The 23,097-nt window shown below is 41.9% G+C and overlaps 1 protein-coding gene and 2 pseudogenes across 10 annotated transcripts in view; 1 reads left to right on the top strand and 2 right to left on the bottom strand.

Annotated features, from left to right (window-relative positions):
* Positions 1-23,097, bottom strand: part of CaMKII (Calcium/calmodulin-dependent protein kinase II) — a 3,892,153-nt gene that overhangs the window by 1,068,959 nt on the left and 2,800,097 nt on the right. The gene's annotated exons all lie outside the window — the stretch shown is intronic.
* On the top strand, positions 1,425-2,839 carry LOC137234257 (eukaryotic translation initiation factor 3 subunit E-like; annotated as a pseudogene).
* LOC137234498 (electron transfer flavoprotein subunit alpha, mitochondrial pseudogene) lies at positions 2,848-3,851 on the bottom strand (annotated as a pseudogene).

A 23,097-nucleotide genomic window follows, 5' to 3' on the forward strand; every position in this document is an offset into this window, starting at 1 on the left:
TCATGCTTCGTCTTATCCGAACCCAATACTGGATACCGACTATCAAGACCATGATCAGAGCCATCATCCACAATTGCAAAACCTGCATTATTCACCGAAAACAGGCGCAGTCCCAACTTATGGGTACCCTTCCCTGCGAACGGACTACTTTTACCCGCGCGTTCACCAATACCGGGGTAGACTTTGCGGGGCCTTTCGACGTCAAAAACCACCGCGGTAGGGGATGTCGATTGTCAAAAGGCTACGTTTGCCTTTTTGTCTGTTTCTCCACTAAGGCCATTCACTTAGAGGCCACTAGTGAACTCAGCACCCCATGCTTTCTCACAGCCTTCTCGCGTTTTATCGCGAGAAGAGGATGTCCGAAAAACATCTACTCCGACAATGGTACAAATTTTTTCGGAGCATCAAGATCTTTGCGATCCGAATTTAAAGCTTTCTGGCCGAAATCCGGGACAAAACAGTCTCAAAGTATAGCCATCAAGCATTGAGCTGGCATTTTATTCCCGCCGCCCCTCCACATATGGGCGGCCTATGGGAAGCGGGAGTGAAGAGCTTCAAAAGCCACTTCAAAAATATCGCTTCCCCCACAAATATACTATGGAGGAGTTCCAAACACTTTTGTGCAGGATTGAGGCGGGCCTCAACTTGCGCCCTCTCAGTCCAGGGTCGAATGACCCAACGGACCTGGAACCACTAGTCCCAGGACATTTCCTAATGGGCAGCCATCTTCTGGCGCCGCCAGAACCGAACGTGAACGAAAGCCCGGCCTCCATAATAAACAGATGGCAGAAGCTCAAGGCCCTCCATCAAACCTTCTGCCGTCGGTGGAAAACCGAATACCTTTCCGAACTTCAAAAACGAGTGAAGTGGAAACAGTCAAAGCAAAATCTTAAAGTGGATGATCTAGTTGTCATCAAAGAGGACAACTTATCTCCCAACGAATGGAGGTTAGGTAGAGCCGTCAACGTGCACCCCGGCGAAGATAACCGAGTACGTGTAGTCGACCTCATAACCGAGAAGGGTCAAATCAGACGACCTTTGGTCAAACACACATCCCGCCTTTCAAAAAAAATATCCCGCAAATTCACTCGCTCATCCCGAGCGAAGACACCAGAACCCTAAGGCAGATCCACGGTCTGCCACAGAACTCGTTATAAATGCTAATCTTTATTTTAGTAATGACAATAATATTACGAATTCATAATATATATTTAAATCTCAGCACTATTTCTAAATTTCATGCATACATTAACTGAGGAATAGCTTCAGTCGTTCTCTCTGATGAGCCAACGTTTAACGAAAGTCGTGGATTTTACGTGTGTTGGGGTGTATATAGAAACAAATTCAACGCGTTAAGTTTTGCATAAATTCATAGTAAAACAGCTATATACAATCTACAAAATAGTGATCAATATTAAATAAAAATGACACAATTTGATTTAACAAAGATTAATTGTCAATTTCTGGACAGACATCTTACTTTTCCACTGTTGGAATTCTTGTGCGGCAAAGAGATTTACAGTCAGCAATAGTTTTTGGAATACATTCTAGAGACAGTGAACAAAACCAATATGATTGATTATACAATGGACACGCGCAAACGTTTGAATTTGAGCCAGGAAATACCCGAGGAATTGGTGCAGCGCAAAGCTGAAGTTTTGGCTACACTCAAACAACTGCAAAATGAGGTAGCACCAATTATGAATGCGACGGATATTCTCAAAAATGGCGAAAGCATGAAAGATTCAAAAACTTTTGTTGATGCACTACAAAAAGATTATAACTTTAAGGTGGAATATTTGGAAAGTGCATACAAGTTGGCCAAGTATTTTTACGAGTGCGGCAACTATCAAGAATCAACATCTTATTTGTACTTTTGTTTGATTGTTATGTCGCCAAATGATAAGAACTACTTGAATGTGTTGTGGGGTAAATTGGCGGGCGATATTTTAACGCTCAACCGGAATACAGCACTAGAGGATTTGACGCGTCTGTGTGATTATATTGATAATGCTAATTTCTCTATAATTCAGGCCCTGCAACAACGTACATGGTTAATCCATTGGTCTGCGTTGGTTTTCTTTAATCACCCTAAAGGACGTGATCTAATAATTGAAATGTTCCTGTACAAGCTACTCTATCTTAATGCCATACAAACAATGTGCCCACACATTATGCGCTATTTAGCCACCGCAGTCATAATAAATCGCACGCGCCGTAACGCACTTAAAGACCTAATCAAAGTTATACAGCAAGAATCTTATACTTATCGTGATCCTATCGCCGAAATTTTGGAGTGTTTCTATGTAAACTTTGACTTCGAAAGTGCACGTTTAAAATTACATGAACGCCAAACGGTTATTTTAAATGATTTCTCCATTGTTGCTTGTTTAAATGAATTTGTCGAAGATGCACGTCAATTGATATTCGAGACTCTGTCGTATTCATCAATGTATAACAATTAGCATGCTTGCAGATAAATTGAATATGAGAGCAAGTGAGGCAGAATGTTGGATTGTGAATTTAATACGTAATGCTCGTTTGAATGCTAAAATTGATTCCAATTTAGGGCATGTAGTTATGGGCACACAACAATTAAGTCCTTATCAACAACTTGTGGAAAAAATTAATTCATTATCAATGCGCTCTGAACATTTAGCTGGCTTAATTGAACGTAAAAGTAAACAGAAGAATCCTGAATCGGTTGATTCATGGAAGTATTATTAAGGTGACGACTACATTTTAAAACGTTCACATTTAAAAAACAACAAGCTAGCACGCCAGTCGCAGAGAGTTAATTGCGTATGAGTAGAGAAAGATTAATACTTATGTTTAAAATACTTTTGTTTATAAATTATGTAAAAAAAGGTCCTTCATGTCAGCCAAATGTTGTATGGCGCAAGAAATGCCAACAGCAATATACAAATCAGGTGCAGCAATTTTGCTGTTTGACCAATTTGCAGATCGTTAGGTACGTAGGCCGCATTGACGGCTGCACGAGAAGCACCAACAGCAGCACCCAATTTATCAGCCAGATCATAAAGCAGTTTGAAATTATCTCCGGACTTAAGACCAAGTCCACTCGACACAATAACTTTAGCGCCTGTCAACTCTGGACGGTCGGATTTTGAAGGTTCCTGCGAAACAAATTCACTCAATGCTGAAGCATACTCGCCAGCTGGTGCTTGTTCGATAGTACCGTTATCACCAGTTTCTGCAGCAGGTGGAAAATTCGTGCCTCGTACTTTAATTACTTTGACAGGATCTTTGGAACGTAGTGTTAGTACAGCATTACCAGCATAAATTGTGCGCACAAAAGTATCTTCGCTCTTTACATCGATAATCTCGGAAATTGGTGAAACATCCAATTTCGCAGCAACGCGTGGTAGTACATCTTTACCAAATGCCGTAGCACCTGCTAGGATATGTGTAAATTTGAATTGGGTTTGTGCGACCAACACTAATGGTGTTATTGACTCGGGGGTGAAACCTTTGAAAGCACCATTTACGGCAATTAACACTTTGGCAACACCTTCTACTTTAGCAACTGCTTCTGATGCGGGACCACACTTTGTGCCTGCCACAAGCACTGTGACGTCACCGCCAATTTTCTTTTCTGCCGAAATGGTATTTCAATGTAATGGGATTAAGTGCTTCATTGTTGTGTTCAGCAACGACTAGAGTACTTTTGCAACGGTTGAGAAAACTCCTGTGCATCAGTTTCCTTGCGTTGGAGGTGAACATTTTATTTGGATACAACTTGTTCAGCAAAGTAACTGGCAAATACTATGTGATTTTGGCACGACTTTATAAAAAAAGGATACAAAATTTTCTAAATCGTAACACTTTAATTAAATATAAACACCACCAGATTAATACATGTGTTTAAAATATTTTTTTTGTTATAAATTATATAAAAAAGGGCCGAAATAAAAACAACTGCTTTTCGGCGTGCAACTTGAAAAAAAATTCGTATATTCACACGGCTCTTAAAACTGTTTTAACTTTCCCAAGCAGTCAGGAAAATCTGTACGGGAACCACTTTTTGGCCAGCTGCGGAACATGAGCTATACTTTGACAATTGTCGATGAATTTTCATGCGAAAACGTAGAAGGTAAAGAGAAGGATTGTAGACCTCGTACAATTTGAAAGTTTAGCAAATATAATTAATTAAGTTACATAGAAGTGAACCCAGGAGCTCAAATATCAATTCCAATCCTGCAAAATCCTATTACCATCGGAGAAAAATATTACTGCAGTGCGTTCACATACCAAAATTGTATTTGTAAAAAAAGGATTTGCGGATTGGTAATTGTGACTTAGCGATTTACGTACTGACAGCAACAGTGTCATAGTAGTCGACTCTGCAATGGAGGCACTTACTTACTTACTTAATTGGCGCTTAACCGTCTAAACGGTTATGGCCGTCCAACAAGGCGCGCCAGTCGCTCCTTCGCTCCGCCAACCGGCGCCAATTGGTCACACCAAGGGAGTTTAAATCGTTTTCCACCTGGTCCTTCCAACGGAGTGGGGGCCGCCCTCTACCTCTGCTTCCATAGGCGGGTTCCGATAGAAACACTTTCCTGGCCGGAGCATCATCTTTCATTCGCATAACATGGCCTAGCCAGCGCAGCCGCTGCGTTTTAATTCGCTGGACTATGTTGATGTCTGCGTATAGCTCGTACAGCTCATCATTAAATCTTCTTCGGTACTCGCCATCGCCAACGCGTAGAGGTCCATAAATCTTTCGAAGAACTTTTCTCTCGAACACTCCCAAAGCCGCTTCATCTGCTGTTGTCATGGTCCATGCTTCTGCCCCATATAGCAGGACGGGTACGATAAGTGACTTGTAGAGTATGATTTTCGTTCGCCGAGAGAGGACTTTACTTTTCAATTGCCTACCTAGTCCAAAGTAGCATTTATTGGCAAGATTGATTCTCACACCTTAAGGAAAATGAGTCGCGTTACTTTGGCGATTTGTTTTTATGTTGTGACGTAGAAAAGGCTGGTAAAATACCTATACTCAAAGCAATGGAGTTATACCGTTCAGCTAATGTGCCAAACGACATTCTTGTCGAGAACACTGCCCTAGCCGGTATTCCAGGAGCTTCTCCACACATCTCGCGGGTACAGTTTTATTCCTGCTTAAAACTTATTGCTGCATATCAAGCTGCAATGCAATTACGTCAGGAGAGGAGATTATAACATCTTCCATACCTGTGCCTCTGCCGCGTTTCAGCTGGAAAGATTCACCTTGTAGTAATGATCCGAATATAGGAGCTTGTACCACTAAGCTTCTACATAATGCAAATGGCCCAAATGTAATACCACCACCCACAGTTGCTGAGCGAAAAAAAAATTCTTATGCGTATTTTAAATAAAAATTTTTTGACCACAACTATTCAAAAGTTAATTTTTGTATGAGTTATTATAAATATGTAGGTTGTACGCCAGGCCATGCCGTAGTAAAAAATTAAATGAAAGAACGGAAAATCACCTGATACATTTCCCGTTGTTTCAATTAATAGGAATTTTACATTGAATACACGGGTATGTATGAATGTGCGTTTTTTTGTCTTTGCCGTGGGTATGCTGGTACCAGTGAGCGGAATTCTAAAAAGGGAATTGTAGTAGACGAAAAAAATGAAAATAGTAGTAGTTGGTAGTTTTTACCAAGAAAACAACAGCTACCGTTCATATTTGTATCAAACAATTAATAATGTATTGTAAAACAAATAACGCGCATTTCAAGGAAATGACACCTTTAAAACACGTAAACAAGACAAACTTACATGTACATTTGTATATACCTACATAGCTTGTGCCTATACGATACTCACTCTTCTCCTGTATCGTGAGTGTGAAATACTGACAAACATGCACCAAAACGTCTAATCACAGCAACAATATTCCAAAGTATTAAAAATACTGCCACAAAATGACCAATTTCGGCATGTTATCGTTTATTTTTATTTTCGTTCAAATTATTCACAAAAAAAAAACTGAGAAAATTAGCGCAGAAAATAATCGCGTGCTCAGTTACTATATTTATCTCATCAAAAATTTATTTCCCGTTTAAGTTGTCCACAAATTTTTCAAAATTGACTGATTTGGTCAGTATCACCTCCTAATGTGAGTTGGGTGGGCTCGGCAAGTCAATACTTTAAAATGATCGCAGTATACGTTTTCAGTGCGAAAATACCGAAATATTGGTAGAATCTAAGTTTTGGTGGCAGAAGTCGTAGAAGTAGTAGAAAATGAAAAATGGGTCAAAACGGTTGGTCACTCTACCAACGCGGTAAAGTCCGTGCACTGACTGTCCATATACTTATAGCAACGTATGTACATATATATGCCGAGTTTAAATGTACATTATATTAGGGATGCATAAAAAGAGGCAAACGGGTAACCAAAAACCCGTTTCTGAGAAATCGGTATCGGAGTCAAATACCCTTCGGGAACCGTGCCTTTTGATTAAGGCCATCAATAAAAAAATAAGTTGAACAAATAAGCCAAGGGCAATACAAACAAATAAAAAATTATACATTTTATAAATCTCACCCCTCTTCCAAAAGGAACATTTCTTTTATTTTTTTTTTTTTTACATAGCATACGATTTTGCTGTCCAAACATTTTTTTTGCGGCGGGAAGGAAAGTTGTTGGTTTTTAGCACCAACAACACAAATAACAGCGACTCAAAAGAATCCACGCTATCCACTTTCTACCCGGTTCGGTACCAGAATGTGCGAACCGAAAATCGTAAATGCTCATTTTTCTGCAGCACTAGCGTGCCCGTGGCTAACTAAAACGCTACCGGGTGACACAAAATAAACAAAATAAGGCACTAAACACCCACGCACATAACGTGCGTGGAAAGAGGCCATGCACATGATGTGCGCCAAATATGAATATTTTTATGCTGCTACAGATGTTTGCCCCCTACGCACGCGCTACTAAAATTTCAAAAATCTCAACAGTACAATTAAAGACCACTCGCCCCTGCGCTTCGACAAGGACGCGACCTATTCAAACCCACTGCGTTCCTTTCAGAAAATGGGTCGTTTTGCCGCTTTGAAACGGAATGCAGCCGCGCACGCAGTGCGTTATTCATCTGAATGCGGAGTGTGTCCAGAAGAGCGCCTCTACATAGCGATACGCCGAAGCTACTGCAGAAATTGTCTGGCCCCTGATTACCGCTCTAACGCGTGCCCAAGCCAAGCGCGATGTCTGCGGTGCGGTGAGAAGCACCACACAATGCTACACATTGCCTCTATCGACGAGGAGGAGCAGCTACTCCGAAAAGCCCGCTCCAAGCCATGGAGCGTGCAAGTGGAAGAGGAGATATATTCACCCCGAGAGGGGATAGACGACTCGATCTCTTTATATGTGTCGGACGCTGGAACGGAGACTGGACCTCTTCGTCCACCCCGAAACCACGATGCCAGCCGGACCGGAGAGGCGGTCTCTTCGCCCGACCACACCACCAATAGCCAAGTCATTTCCACCTCGATTGCAGCATGAGATGAAGCGGCTCCAACAAGGGACAGCGACAGCACAGCGCCATACATATAACGGCCGAGCGGAGACCCGGTCTCTTCGCCGGCAAACCAGGAACCCCCAACGGAGACGATATTCGCGCGACCGCAGAGCGGAGACAAGGCCTCTTCGCCTGCAACAACGACATCACTCCCATCATCAGCCACGAGATCGCAGCCACGTATCCAACTCGCTGCAGCTCACCACAGTGTCCGCCTTCCGGGCAGGGCTCCTAGCCCCGCATTCAGCCACCGCCACCATGATACCAACGGTAGCGATCACACACACCGCGGTCGTGAAGATAGAAGTGGGGGGTCGGCTACACCTCGTCCGTGCCTTAATTGACGGATGCTCCCCCACCACCGTGATAGCAGATGAGCTCGCCCAGGAGCTCCAACTCCCTGCCAGCAACATTGGCGGGCAAGCAGGATGCCTATTACGAATCAGAGGAAGACACGGAAAAAACAAAAGAATTGCCACCCATGCTGCGGTAATGTTGTATCCAGTTTTCGGCGCATGACACCCACGACCAGCATCGACAACGCTATCGCAGCCCCGTACGCACATCTCCGTCTGGCGGATCCGCAGTTCCATACATCCGCCTCGATCCGCCTCGTCCTAAGAACAGATGTATATGCGGAGATAATATTACCAGGGATTCTGCCCACCACGTTTGGCCTTTTGCTAGCTCAGAGTACCATCTTCGGTTGGGTACTCTCGGGCACAACCAAGGCCTAACATCAAAATGTTCGGTAATGACCGAAAAACACGAATTTTTATACTTTGTTATTTTTATTGAATTTCTGTTGTACACAGTTGCAAAAGGTGTGCATTGTGAATTCGTACAAGCGAAAAATCTTTCTATTCCTCCATTGCCATACATACGTGTCAAATAATAGCTGACAGTGAGAACGGCTGTCGCGAATGGCTAGAGAATGGAAGAAAGGTTTCTTTTTCTTTTGTTCGCCGTTATTAAATTGAATTGCCATGAATTGCACATTTGTTTCAAATCAGCTTTTCTTTTAAATTTGTATACAGGAAATCAGACTACATATTAATATTTATTTCTAAAATCAAGTTTATAGATTAAATTTGAGTAACCAGCTATAAATTATGTAAATAAAGCAATATACTAGTCGTCTACAAAAATGTTTGAAAACCACAGTTAAGCTAATGATTTAAGTAATCGAACAGCGATTGAACACGTGATTGAGGCTGTTTACTATTGCGAACGTTTTTATCCAACCTTCGCCACTTGTATGAATTCACAATGGAGGGGTGCGTTCACGATCTTTTCTCGTTACAATACGTTATTTTTTATTGAATTTTCTTCATACAAAATTCTTTGTTTGTTCATTTCCAATGAATTTGTAATAAACGGCAAGAAATATCAACACATATATCTTCTTACTTCTTTTCGCAATCCCTAGCTCTAGGCAAACATTGATCAGGCCTCTAACCATGACGGGAAAAGTGGCGAATGACCGAGGCAGCAGCAACCAAGCTCGCACACTACGCAAACCATCTTGCGTGCCGCCAAGCCGGCGGACTGGCCGTCGCTATGTTAAGTTAGATATAATTAGTTATAATTTTTTAATGTTTTTTCTCTCTCTTCTTTACGGTCGGTGATCCTTGGCGGACTGTGAGGTTGCGTACCGCAAGGGGCGGCATGTTTAGGCACAATGCCTAACTTTTACCTGATTGACGGTGCCCCTCCCTAACGTTTTAATAATATTTCCAGCCACCCACACTCGTGCCGCATTTGTGTACATGCATGCACATGCATGCGTTTCATACACATGCACGTGTGTGTGCAGGTTGTCAGCACCCATGAACGTATATGTGGGGGTAGGTGTATGTGTGGCCTTTCCCCTCCTCAACACCAGAGGACCTTTTCGCGGCTTAGCGGTTGTCATCAACGGGACAACTGACCTCTTTTATGATCGACCGCCAAGCAGTTCACATCGCCCATGATCACCATCGGCACTTTAAACCCAAAGGTAATATCGTATCAAAATTGTATATTTTCCTTCACTCTGATTGTATATTTTCCTTCACTCTGAATTAAATATTATATTATAACGACGAAATTCCTCTTTGTGTTCTCCTTTATTGTATTTCTGAGTGAACCTTCCCGAGATCCACCCGCACAACTACCCACTGCCGGTTTACGACGCACTCAGCCCGAACAGCCTTCCTTGCACAGTGGACCATGAGTGCTGTTTTGTGGTTATGTGTATGATTACATTGTTTATAATCAGATTTGTGTTGTGTGAGACATGTTTCCAATTTTCATTTCGTAGTGCCCACATATATCTAATAACATAATTCTTTGTCATTACCTCTGCAAGGTATTTTATATACACAGTCACTTTTTCCGTTCTGGTATTTCGTATTTCGTACGATTGAAAGTATATTTTAAAGTATTTATTGGCTTGTGGGCAATTTTTATTTCCTCACTATTATAGCAATCAGTTTTTGCAAGACGCTCTGATAATTTAGGTACATTATTTATGTATTTATTATTAATACAGTCTACAGAATACAATCCTTACTGACTAGTTGGCATAATATACAATTTTTCTAAGTTAATTATTAATTAAATAACAAAAACAGATTTAATTTTAACCTATCAATGTTCAAATTAAAATTAATGAAATTAGAGTAGGTATTACAAAGCTTGATGCATCTAGTAATTGGCTCATTATCACCATAATTCGTATGATGCGTTGTACTTTCAAATATACGAACGTTCCTTAAACTGTGAGGAGGAATATATAAAATGAACAAATTTTCTAGAGCTCTGCAATTGATGCGTCTATTAATTATATAATATACCAAGATAATTGGGAAATATTTCCTTCTGTAATGCAAGGACTGCAGGCCTAGCAGCTTACGCCCCCCATCATAAGAAGGGAGGAAACTATGCCACTGAAGCTTACATAATGCGAATTTTTTAAATATCTTTTGCACGCGCTCGATTTTATGAATGTATACAACATAATAGGGACTCCAAATTACGGAACAGTATTCTAGGCTGACTAGAGAAATATATAGCGATTTTAAAGTCAATGGTTCCTAGAACTCTTTGGTGTTTCGTCTTATGAACCCTAGCAAAGCATAGGCTTTAGACACCAAAAAGTCTATATGTTTCGAGAATGTGAGGTTTAAACCGAAGATAACACCCAAATCTTTCATTTCCTCACAACGAAATATTTAAAAACTGTTAGCTCATAGTCAAATGTAATGTTTCTCGTAGGCATTCTTTAAAATATTGTTTATATTTTTGTATGATTATTTGTCTCCAACATTCATCATTTTCGCACATATGGTTAGTCTGTATAACATACTCAATTGTGTATTTGTTTTATGCTGGATTTTTTGAAAATGTTATAATTATTGTTTTTGTTTCAGTCCTGGTGATGACTTTAGACTGAAGTCAAAATATCGAAAATACAAATACAAAGTATCACACTGTATTTTATTTGAATGAGGCTAATTTTAACCTATCAATATTCAAATTAAAATTAATGAAATTAGAGTAGGTATTACAAAGCTTGATGCATCTAATAATTGGCCCATTATCACCATAATTCGTATGATGCGTTGTACTTTCAAATATACGAACGTTCCTTAAACTGCGAGTAGGGATATATAAAATGAACACATTTTCTAGAGCTCTGCAATTAATAGGTCTGCTAGTCAGGGCATTTTTTAAGTAATACGAACGTGGCCAAATGGCCACGTAGTAGTCCGCCGTGGCCACGTAGTAATCATAATCTGGCCACAACTAAATTTCGAAAATACGTGAACAACACCTAACTGAAATAATGTTAGAAATTTTCTGAACATACATGATTTCCCCAAAATGTCAAAAAATATATAACTTGCTAATTCTAATGAAGGTTTTTGGTGCTAATCGAAGAAATTTATCAACGAATGAATGATAGTTATACCTATATGACACTACTTTATTTTCGAGTATTTTTTCTTGTATTTTATCTTCAATTTTTTGCGGCACTCCCTCCTAATGTGGCTTCAGTACTGGTGTAAGTGTGCAAACTATATTTTAAAAAACTAACGAAATACAAGAAAAATACAACCTAGTTCATTAAAAACGAACGAGCCAGTTTGTTTTTCGATAGGTTTTTTTGACATTCGGCCGTTTTTTCTTTATTTTTTTCTGACAAATGAAAATTTTGTTTTTAGTTTGAATTGAAATTGAAATTGAAATTTGGTGCATAAAAACACAATTAAAATCAACATTCGTGTGAAAAAAGTAAACCATTAGAGACCGAAATAATTTTCGCGTGTTATTTGCATTGTTTTTATTGTTAAAAATGTTAATGTAAAAATAAAATGTAATACATAAACAAAAACATGCCAAACTCACTAATTATGGGGGAATAGTGGTATCGCTTTTTCACGATAGAAATTGTTTTTGTGTTTTGAAGTTCCGATAAAGTTTCGTCAGTTTTTTTTAGCTTGGAATCCAAGCAAAATTAAAGTAATGTCATATATGCTTTAGAGATGGGAAAAGGGGGTAAATACCCAAATTGTAAATACCCGGTAAATTGGTTATATATGGTAAAAATGGGTAAAGTCCCAAATATTTACCCAAAATAAGGGTAAAAATAATCTTTTGGAAAATATGGGAAACAAACACACAAATTCAATCCAAAATGTACCCAATTTGTCCTATATTGGCGGGTAGTTATCCATTATGCTATCGGTTGAATTAGTTTTAATCTGTAATCCAGCGTTTTTCAAAAATATTTAGCCAATAATGCTTGCCGTTGTAAATATTTAAGTTTACCCAGTAAACATTTTAAGTCGAAAAAGAGTCGGAAAATATCTAAATTGGAGCGTTTACAGTCGGTATGTGCTCATTTGGGAGACCGAAACCAATGTATTTCCTCCTTGTTATGGTCGTCCTATATGAGTCTATAACGTATCATTTGAGCCTAAAAAAGAGTCCGACATAAGTCTTAAAAGGCGTTTAAACAGCTCACATTATACTCTAATGGAACTCGCCGGCGTCATTTTTAACTCTAATAAACTCTGATTATCTGACACCTATATGGCCTATTTATTAGGCATCGTCAGCAGTTATTGGGATCATATATAGTTCGACACACCTGGACAGAGCGTGACAGTTTTGCGGTCACATTAAAAATGTCGAGAAGCGTCCATGAGCGGAAAAAAGTCGATGCTTATACAATAAAAGAATAGCAAGGGTAAAAATAATGTACAAATGTAATTCATTTTCAACTCGCTGTGACGAACATAAATAGTTGATAAATGATAATTTTTGCATGCTAGGTTAGGAGCTTTTAGGCCGTTAAATAAAAGGCAAAAATTAAATTTTCTTGTACCCTACTACGCGTTTCGACGCTTTTGTGATTCCTACATTGCCCACTTATTTTGGACTCGTTTCGGATTCTTAAATTATGAGCGCCGTGAGCCTGTTTGAGGGGTAGATTTGTTTGGGTAAATATGTGTCCCTTATAAATATTCTCTTACAGTTCTGGAGTTTAATATGGTTCAAAAGATTCAAAAATGCTATCACCTGAGAGCCTTTTATGACTCCGATTTGATGAAATTATAAACAAACGAAAAATATTAAAATTAATAAACTAGGCAGCTCCGGAATAAAAACTCTGAAATTTTTCTGCGACAATTTATTCTAAATAAATAATAATTTAACTAATACTTATTTCATTTCTATCTTATCCTCATGTGAGTTTTATCACAACAATTTTCTCCCCTATGTTTTTCGCTTCGGATATATGTCAAAAATTCTTCCTAAAAGCCCTGAAGTAGTGTCATTAAAAGGATCAAAATTAGCAGTATATGACGCCAATAAGGCTCATATATGATATCGGAAGGAGGCCTGTATAAGACTTATGTTACAGGCAAAATATAAGCATATAGCATTCGCTTCAGGCTCCTAAATGAGTTCATAACGCGTGCAAACGATCCAAAGTTTGGACTCCTTTCAGACTAATTGTTGACTCCGAGTGTTTGCTGGGTTGTTTGTTTAAAATCAAAACGAAATTTTTTAAATTTCAAATGACGTATAAATTTAATTGCTGAATTGTAATTCCAAGCAGCCCAAATACCCAAAAAAAAAGATACAAAAAAGGAATATTCCGGGTATTTTCCCGGTATTTACCCATAAAAATGGTAAATACTCGGTAGAATCCCAACTCTAATGATAGTTCATCAAATATACTGTCGATGAGGATTTATATGGAAAAGAACATAGGTACTCACGACTTCCGTGACATATATAAATTCTACAAATTCTGCACGTGCTCGAGGATTTTTGTCAGCATATAATAAAAAAATTTTGGGCAAGTATATAATAAGTTGGATATGAAAAATAACTATTCCTGGGATTACTTGTTTTATTGCAAATGTTTTGGTATGAGTGAGTCACAACTACGGTTGCCACAGCATGTTTTTTTTTGGACCAAAAATGGCAATATTCAAAAGCTGACCGGTATGGTCAGTCATGTCGAGGAGATATTTTTCTTTTGGCCACCTAGTGAAAAATCCTTAAAAAATGCCCTGCTGCTAGTTATATTATATACAAAGATAATTGAGAAATATTTCCTTCTGTCATGCAAGGATTGCAGGCCTAGCAGCTAACGCCTCCCATCATAAGAAGGGAGGAAACTATGCCATTGAAGATTACATAATGCGAATTTTGTAAATATCGCGTCGATTTTATGAATGTTTACAATATAATAGGGATTTTAAAGTACGGAACAGTATTCTAGGGCGGCCCCTGACTATAGAAATATATAGCGATTTTAAAGTCAATGGTTCCTTGAATTCTTTGGTGTTTCGTCTTATGAACCCTAGCATATCATAGGCTTTAGACACCATGAAGTCAACATTTTGCGAGAATGTGAGCTTTGAACCGAACGTAACACCCAAATCTTTCATTTCCTCACAACGAGATATTTTACAACTGTTTAGCTCATAGTCAAATGTAATGTTTCTCGTAGGCATTCTTTAAAATATTGTTTATATTTTTGTATAATTATTTGTCTCCAACAAACGAAAACTGAATGTGTGCTCAAGGAAGGACGCCTATCCGACGCAGCATGTCGAGGGTATCCTCAGTCGGCTACGGGATACGTACTTCATAACGGGAATCGACCTGAAGGACGCCTTTTGGCAGAACCCGTTAGTGAAGGAGGCGCGAGAAAAGACTGCATTCACAGTCCCCGGCAGGCCATTGTACCACCTTAAGGTGATGCCGTTCGGGCTGTGTAATGCCAGTCAACGACTCTGCCGACTAATGGATAAAGTCGTTCCCTTCCCTCCAGGCTGAGGGAAAACGTTTTCGTATATATTGATGACTTGTTGATATGCTCGCCGGATTTCGATAAAAATTTGTCACATCTCGCCGAAGTAGCGGGACTCACCATTAATCTGCTAAAATCAAAACTTTGTCAAAGAGAAATAAAGAATTTGGGGTTCCTGGTAGGTCAAGGAGAGCTGAAAACGGACCCGGAGAAGGTGCAACCTATGTTGGAATTTCCGATTCCGAGGACCATCCAACAACTACGAAGATTTCTGGGCCTCACCAGTTGGTATAGAAGATTCATTTAAAACTTTGCCACCCTGACTGCACCACTCACAGACTGCCTGAAAAAGAAGAAAGAATTTGCGATGACACCGGAGGCCACAACGGCCTTTGAGAGGCTCAAGTCGGAGCTAGCCTCAACGGAACTGTAGTGCTTAGCAGCCGTCACCAGTGTGAAGAAATTTCGACCCTACATTGATGGAACGCTATTTACAGTCATCACGGACCACATGATTCTAAAATGGTTTATGGGACAAAACTACAGGGCTTCGACTTCGATATCGTCCACCGGAAGGGGGCCAAAAATGTAGTTCCAGGGAACCTTTCGATGGATACATCGCTAAATGACAAGGAGTTTCGATCGGACTGTTATCGAGACCTCATCAAGGCCACGGAGGCAAATGCGGAACGACTACCAGACGTCAACGTGATACAGTGTATTATCTACAAAAGAGACCGCTTCAGAAGACACGAGGCCGACGACGAATCTACTTGGAATTTATGGGTGCCGGAGGGCCTTCGGCAAATGCTGCTGGAGCGGACACAGAATGGACCCTCTGCCGGCCATGGAAACATGACTAAGACGATCCATCGCTTACGAGCCAAATACTACTGGCCCGGAATGGTGACCGCGGTCAAAAGGTTTGTGGGGAGCTGCGATATCTGTAAACGCTGCAAGTCTTCGATTGCCAGGAGCAGGCCACTCATGGGCGGACAAACGGTGACGGAGAGAGCTTTCCAGCGATTGTACGTGGACTTCTGCGGACCATATCCGCGATCGCGGGAAGGAACCAGTTACATGTTTGTGGTGCTAGATAACTTCTCCAAGTTCATTTTCTTGAAGACCATGAGAGTGCCACGGCAAAGGAAGTGGTTCGATTATCTGGAAACGGATGTTTTCCACATATTCGGAGTGCCCGGAGTCATCCATTCCGATAACGGGCGTCAGTTCGTGTCCGAGGTGTTCACAGATCTCCTACGAAGCTGCGGCGTCCGACATGTGAAAACGGCCGTGTATTCGCCCCAAGCCAATACCTCTGAGAGAGTCAATAGATCACTGCTGGCAATAATTCGATCGTATCTCGATGAACGTGACCAGATATCCTGGGCCAAACAGGTGTCAAGAGCTGCATTTGCGTTGCGCAGCGCCGTCCATGAATCCATAGGAGCGGAGCCATATGGGGTTGCCTTCGGTCAGACAATGGTCTTATATGGGGAAACCTACCCCATTTTGCGAGCCTTGGGTGAACCCGCGGATTCAGACATGGAGACAGCGCCGAAATATGTGAGACTCAGACTTCTGAAGAAGAAGGTGGTAGGCCATTTGAACTCGGCATATGAAAAGGTTCGGCGAACCTACAATAGTCGGGCCAAACCGAGAGCGTATGTGGAAGGGCAGATGGTATACCGGCGAAGTTTTCGCCAGAGCGACGCGGCACGATGATTCAATGTGAAGCTGGCGCCAAAATTCACAAGAGCGGTAGTGCTAAGGAAAGTCGGTCAGTGCCTGTAAGAGCTAGGGAACCTAAGAGGCACTCCCATTGGAGTCTTTCATGTGAAGGACATCAAGATCTAAGTAGGGACGTGGGTACGCTCCCCATACTCACAAGCGGAGTGAAACGCATCTTCCCGTCTTTCGAGCTCTTCGGCTCCCCATCATCTGCTCGATTAACTGGCCCTATTACGGAAGACAAGACGCGGACAAAAGAAAATTTCAGAAGTGCATGCAACCCTGCGTGGTTGACAAATCAGGCAACCTTGCCTAATGTCAACCCAGGGTAAGTGACCAACACAACCAATTTCGCGTTTTTCCTGCATCAGGCCTTTTCACCACAAGGGATTAAGCATAAAAGCTGAAAAAAAACTTATCGTAAAACATCCAGGTAAGATTGTCCAACGATTGTAGCTTTCCTTGCTAGAAACATGTTTAAAATATAAAATTCTGCATTAGAGCAAGCAATCTCACTAAGCAACATCAAAATTAAAGGCAGATGGGAGCACGCGCCAACGTCCGCGCGAACATCAAACAAGTCCTCAATAGCAAGCGTGCACTTCAAAAACAACCAGAACACGACAACAACGACAAGTTTCTTCAAACGCAGCGACCACGAGAGGGCACTAACATTAGCGGCTGGAGGCCGTTAAAAGATCGGCTAGTACGTGTGCACATTGTGGTGGCACGTCAGCGCGGCGCTATAGAACCATTGGCACAGCACGGGAAGCAAACTGCAAAAGTTTGAGCACCACAAGTACACTCAGTTGTACGGAGTTCACGTGTCGGGTAATTGAAGCCTACTCCTACAAAAGAGGAGAGGCAAGCAACGAATCCCTGCGGTAGAGGAGCAGCATATTTATTCGAGCAGCAAAACACACTCAGGTCACTGGCGGTATTATCTGCAAAATAGCGAGACAGGATCGGAACAGAGACGGAGTGAGCGAAAAATGTCCATATCCTACTGTTGTGAAAAGATAAAGACGTGTATATAGAATAGAATAATATAACAATAGTTGTGCATGGGGGTGGACATTCAGTCGTTACTGGCATGGAAAGGCATGCATAGCAAATTCGGTTGGCATGAAGTGCCTGCACGCTTGAGCGTCCACGTTGGCAAGGAGAGTGATAGAGAGAAGCGCTGAATACCATAATTAAGCGTATATGTAGGCATAGTTTTTGTTAAGTGTAGGATTGTAACAGCGATCATTTTTTTCTCAAATGTATGATTGTTTGTCAGCGTGAGGCTACGGCAGTATGGTGAATCCGAAGTAGTTATGATAGTTGATCAATGCGATTTGTATTGTGCAAGAATACAGATTTTTACCCAGGGCGCCTTAGGTAAAAAGTTGTTAGCATGGTTAGTTTGTTAAAGGGTGGTGAGAATTGAGAGGCCACAAAAAATCTTCGCCATTCCGTCGCGTTCCAAGAGCGCAGGTCAGTGGCGATGATATTTGTTCATTGCAAGAGTATTCGGTGCTTTATACACTGACATATTTGTAAAATTGAATTGCTTGTCGCCAAAATAACAGTCATATCGGCATCATGATGGAATTCAAAGCACACAAGTCAGAGCCATCGCACAGCTGGTAAATATTCGTGGCTGAAATCAGGCCGCAGTCGCACGCAAACTGGCTATTGCAATTGCCATCATATCTTATTGAATTCGCGTTGATTTAATATTGGTTATAGCGGAGCGATTCTGGCTTGTATTTTGAGTTGGATCGGGAGTGCCATCTCATTTCATTGTCATTTGGTTATGAAGTAAACATGGACGCTTGCTCGTGTTCACTAATATATGTGGACGTGTGTTTAAGAAACCAAGCATGGAAAGTGCATTGGAAATTAATCGTAAACATTGCAATTAGGTACACACGAGCATATAGGCACATTTATATATATTAGTCTAAGGAGATTTGGTTGCCGTCGTAACAAGTACATGTGTATGTATATATATATGTATATATATACATACACATGTACTTTTTACGACAGCAACCAAATCTCCTTACCTTACCTGCATGTGTATTGAAGGGAAAGAAAAAGCTGAAAAAGATAGAAATATACGTGAGGGGCAAAGTTATAAAGGGGAACGCATAAGGGGGAATGAACTCCGTGTTGGAGAAGCACACAAATGAAAACGGAGTAGAAGAGTGGAGAAGGGTACGGAGCAGAGGAAGTGCAGCTCTAAGATATATATGTATATTCGTACTATGTAGATTTGTAGTGCTCACGATAGCATTAGTAAGATTATTACCACATGAATACCAACCTGCCATGGATCATATTAAAATTAAATGATAATTAATTGATCATATATTTACATACTAACATGTACGTTCACATCCACATTTTGGTATATGCGTACGCGCACAAGCGTTAGGGTGGGATGCACACCCGTTCAAATTGATTTGAAATTTAGAATACAGTTTTAGACAGTAGTTGTGTTGCATACCCCAGTATAGTCAAGTAAAATAACTATAAGCAAGTGCACGGGTACTCACGGGAGTATATCGTTAACATTATAATAAGATTAAAAATTAAATGTCATATTAAATGAATTGCTAAATACAACAATTACGTGTGATGTATGGGGGTAACGGGGTGATCCTTCAGGGTTAGACCAGCGGACACAGGTACGGAGGTAAGTGTTGGGTCAACCGACTCGGGCCATGGTTGACATCGGTAGGGTGGGTAGTGAAGCAGATGTGCCGGCCTTGAATTTATGGAGGCGAGCTGCGACGATGACGATGGCATGCTATGGAGGAGGACGTACAAAAAGGGGAAGCAACAACAACAGCACACGGGTACGGATTTTTTTCTTATTGTTTTTGCGGTTTAGGTCAACACCGTTGATAATTTGAGAACCCCACCCCATCCGGCGAGCTGAGCCTATGCAAGCGTACCGAGCGGATCATCAGACCTTATTCTTCCGTCACAAGGAGATCAATACCACACTTCCAGTTAAGGTAACAATGGCACCCAACGTGGGGCCCGGAAGTGGGGCTACAACAAAATTCATATTATATAACAGCTGTCCTCATTCATAGCGTGTTGATCGCTTGGACAGGGACACACAGATAGGGGGGTCAATATTGGCAGCTGGTGAGGCTTCGCATAGGCCTTACATATGTGTCAACGATTTTGAATATAATTTTTGAATGTAATCTTTCGATAGCGGGGTCGGCTACTTATTATCAGACACGCGTCCGGTTCTCATGAGGTAGATCACGTACCGGAGTGGGGTTCTTATCGGCGAGGCGGCTACTACCCACGGGATATAAGTCTACGTTCGTATGAGGTAGGTCCCGGTAACTCACTCTGGAACGATTGCGGGTGTTATGTGGCTGACTGGTTGGATGTCGAGGAGCGGCGGCAAGCAGGTATGCTTGCATCCCAGGCTAGCTCGTCGTCTTGGGCGGGGCATTTCGCCACCGTCCTCACCCACAGCCACAAGAACAAAATAGGGGTTCATACCTGCATGTGTTTTGAAGGAAAAGAAAAAGCTGAAAAAGATAGAAATATACGTGAGGGGCAAAGTTATAAAGGTGAACGCATAAGGGGGAATGAACTCCGTGTTGGAGAAGCACACAAATGAAAACGGAGTAGAAGAGTGGAGAAGGGTACGGAGCAGAGGAAGTAAAATAGCTCTCTCGCAGTACCCTGCAGCTCTAAGAATTGTACAACGCTTGGGAGCAGTGGTCGACCCAACAGAAGTGGAGATCGAGCGCTTGGAATGGGCCCATGAAGCGGTAAAAGTAGATCGAAAGCAGTTCAAAAGGTTTGCTGAGAGAAATCCTCGGTTCTGCAACCGGTACGAGGAGGAAGAAGCGTCGAAAGACAGAATGAAGAGGAAATGTTCGGCGCAAGGCGACAAGCCTTGGCAAAGGAGTCACTGACTGTGGCGCTGATTGATTGTAGCAGTCCTTTCGGACAAATGACTTCTGAAAGGTGGAGATCTGTGGAAAGGGAGCTTATTAGCTTAATGCTTAAGATGATGCGAGAACAACCAAGTAAGCACCTTTTAACCTTTGATTCGGGGGATGGTATAATGGTGTGAAAATGATAGCGTGCGACAACATCGCAAGCTTGCGGTGGGTGGAGGAAGTGGTTCCAAACTTCCAAAGGCAAGGCACGAACGCGCGGTTTGAGGTCGCGGATAAAGTGTAATTCCCCACGGTACCAAAAGTTAAGGTATGGATACCATGCGTGATGAAGTCGGAGGATTCACTGCGACTTCTGCAAAATCAGAATCCGAACATACCGACACAGGATTGGAAGGTACTTACTGTATCTCGGCCTACAGAGGATGGTCAGTTCTACATCTTCCAAATAAACAAGCAGGCGGAGGATATTTTGTACACGCAGCTTGGCAAAATGTCCTTTGGCACTGGCAAAATTTACATACCACTCAGGAAAAGAAGTCCCGAGGATAAAAACCCTAACACGCTAGAGGTGGGCGAAGTCGAAAAGGACCTCAAAATCTTAAGGTAAAAAAGACAGGTAGAGGTCCCAACGTCACCACGAAGGTGTTAGAAGAGGACCAACCGCCAAATGGTGCTTTGAATCGCACAGAGGAACACCCGGCACAAAAGCCACGAGAGGCTGAAGGGGGCCTCGAATACTCTAACAAGGGCAAGGGGAGGACGACGACGTCAAGACGAGGGTGCTGAAGGGGGACAAACAGCCCAATGGCGCTGCGAGTCCTACAGATAAACCTCCAACACAGTAAAGTGGCGTCGAGCGAACTCCTCCTAACCCTTGAGGAGGGTTCGTTTGACGTGGCGTTGATCCAGGAGCCGTGGCTCTCATCGGGAGAAAAGGTTTCTGGACTTAGCGCGCGCGGGTTTGGCGTTTACTACGCGCAAACGGAAGGACGGGTGCGAGTTGTAGTAATGGTAAGGAACAGCTGCATTCATATATGCTGCCTAATTACACCACTGAGGACCTCGTAGCGGTGGCCGTTGAGCAAAAGAATGAGCAGGCTTTTATCCTGGCATCCTGCTACATGGCCCATGCTACGGAGGTTCCACCGATGGAGTGCAAAAGGCTAGTACAGGAGGAAGGGCACAAAGGGCGGTTGGTCATAGGCGCAGATGCAAATGCGCACCACAATGCGTGGGGAGGAGCAGATACGAACGAGAGAGGTGAATCTCTATTTTGTTACATCCTGCAAACCAATTTGCAGATCTGTTGGCTATTGGAAATGTCCCTACATACATTGGTCCAACATCCAGCAATGTTCTGGATATTACATTGAGCTCCGAGCGTGATATATCAAGGTATGATTGGATGGTTCTTGGTAGACCATCCTTCTCCGACCATACGTATATCAGCTTCAGCATCCTCCTAAAGAGGGTAGAGAAGGGAGGAACCTTTATAAACCTTAGGTCAGCGAACTGGACTAAATTACAGAACCATTTAGAAACAAAACTGGGACCACCCAAAGAGGTTGCCAATGCGGAGGAACTGGGGGAGTCGAATGAATTCCTAACAAGGACGCTTATGCCTGCGTATAACAAAGCTTGCCCTCTAAGAAGATTCAGAGGAAAAGCAAAGCCGCCATGGTGGAGCAATGAGCTGAGTCTTCTAAGAAGACAGGTAAAAGAAATGTTTAAGCTCGCAAAGACCGCGGAAAGCGAAACGTTCAGGGACGAGTACAGGGATCTACTGGGGATCTACAAACGTGAAATTACCAGGGCGAAGAGAAACTCATGGAAAAGTTTCTGTACTGACGAAACAGGACGGTTGAAAAAAGTCCTATCAAGGGGAAAAATAGTCCAGGGACTAAAAAAGAAAGATAACGGGGAATGGTCACGTAATAGTGAGGAACCCTTTAAGGTGCTCTTCGATACACATTTCCCACCGGGAGATGGTTTAGAAGAGCCAGCAGACATCACTCACACTTCGATCACGGAGCTAGTAGTGCCGGGCTTGGTGGCCGATACCAAGATAGAATGGGCAGTGAAAACGTTTTCTATGTTTAAATCGCCGGGCTCAGACGGTATATTCCTGGCCATGCTACAAGTTTCAAGTATGGCGGTCGTGGAATGGCTTAAAATAATATTCGATGGGTGCATAAGGCTGAATGATTTACCGCACTCTTGGAGAACTGCTCGTGTAGCTTTCCTACCAAAGGTGGGAAAGATCGGTCATGTGTATCCCAAAGGCTATAGACCCATTAGCTTAACATCATTTCTGCTCAAAACCTTTGAGAGGCTGATAGATGTGTATATAAAGTCCAACGTAGATGAAAAGCTGCTCTCCACAACGTAGCATGCGTACAACAAAGGCAAGTCGGTAGACACCGCATGGCATAGGGTTGTAATAAGCATAGAAAAATCACTGGAATATAAGGAGTATGCTCTAGGAGTCTTCTTGGACATTGCCGGGGCTTTCAATAATGTTGCAAAATGGGCGATTATGGATAGTCCAACGACTACTTTTTGATGGATCGGGCGCTTCGGGA

Source organism: Eurosta solidaginis, chromosome X (assembly GCF_040869045.1).
Source record: "Eurosta solidaginis isolate ZX-2024a chromosome X, ASM4086904v1, whole genome shotgun sequence".
Classification (NCBI taxonomy): Eukaryota; Metazoa; Arthropoda; class Insecta; order Diptera; family Tephritidae; genus Eurosta; species Eurosta solidaginis.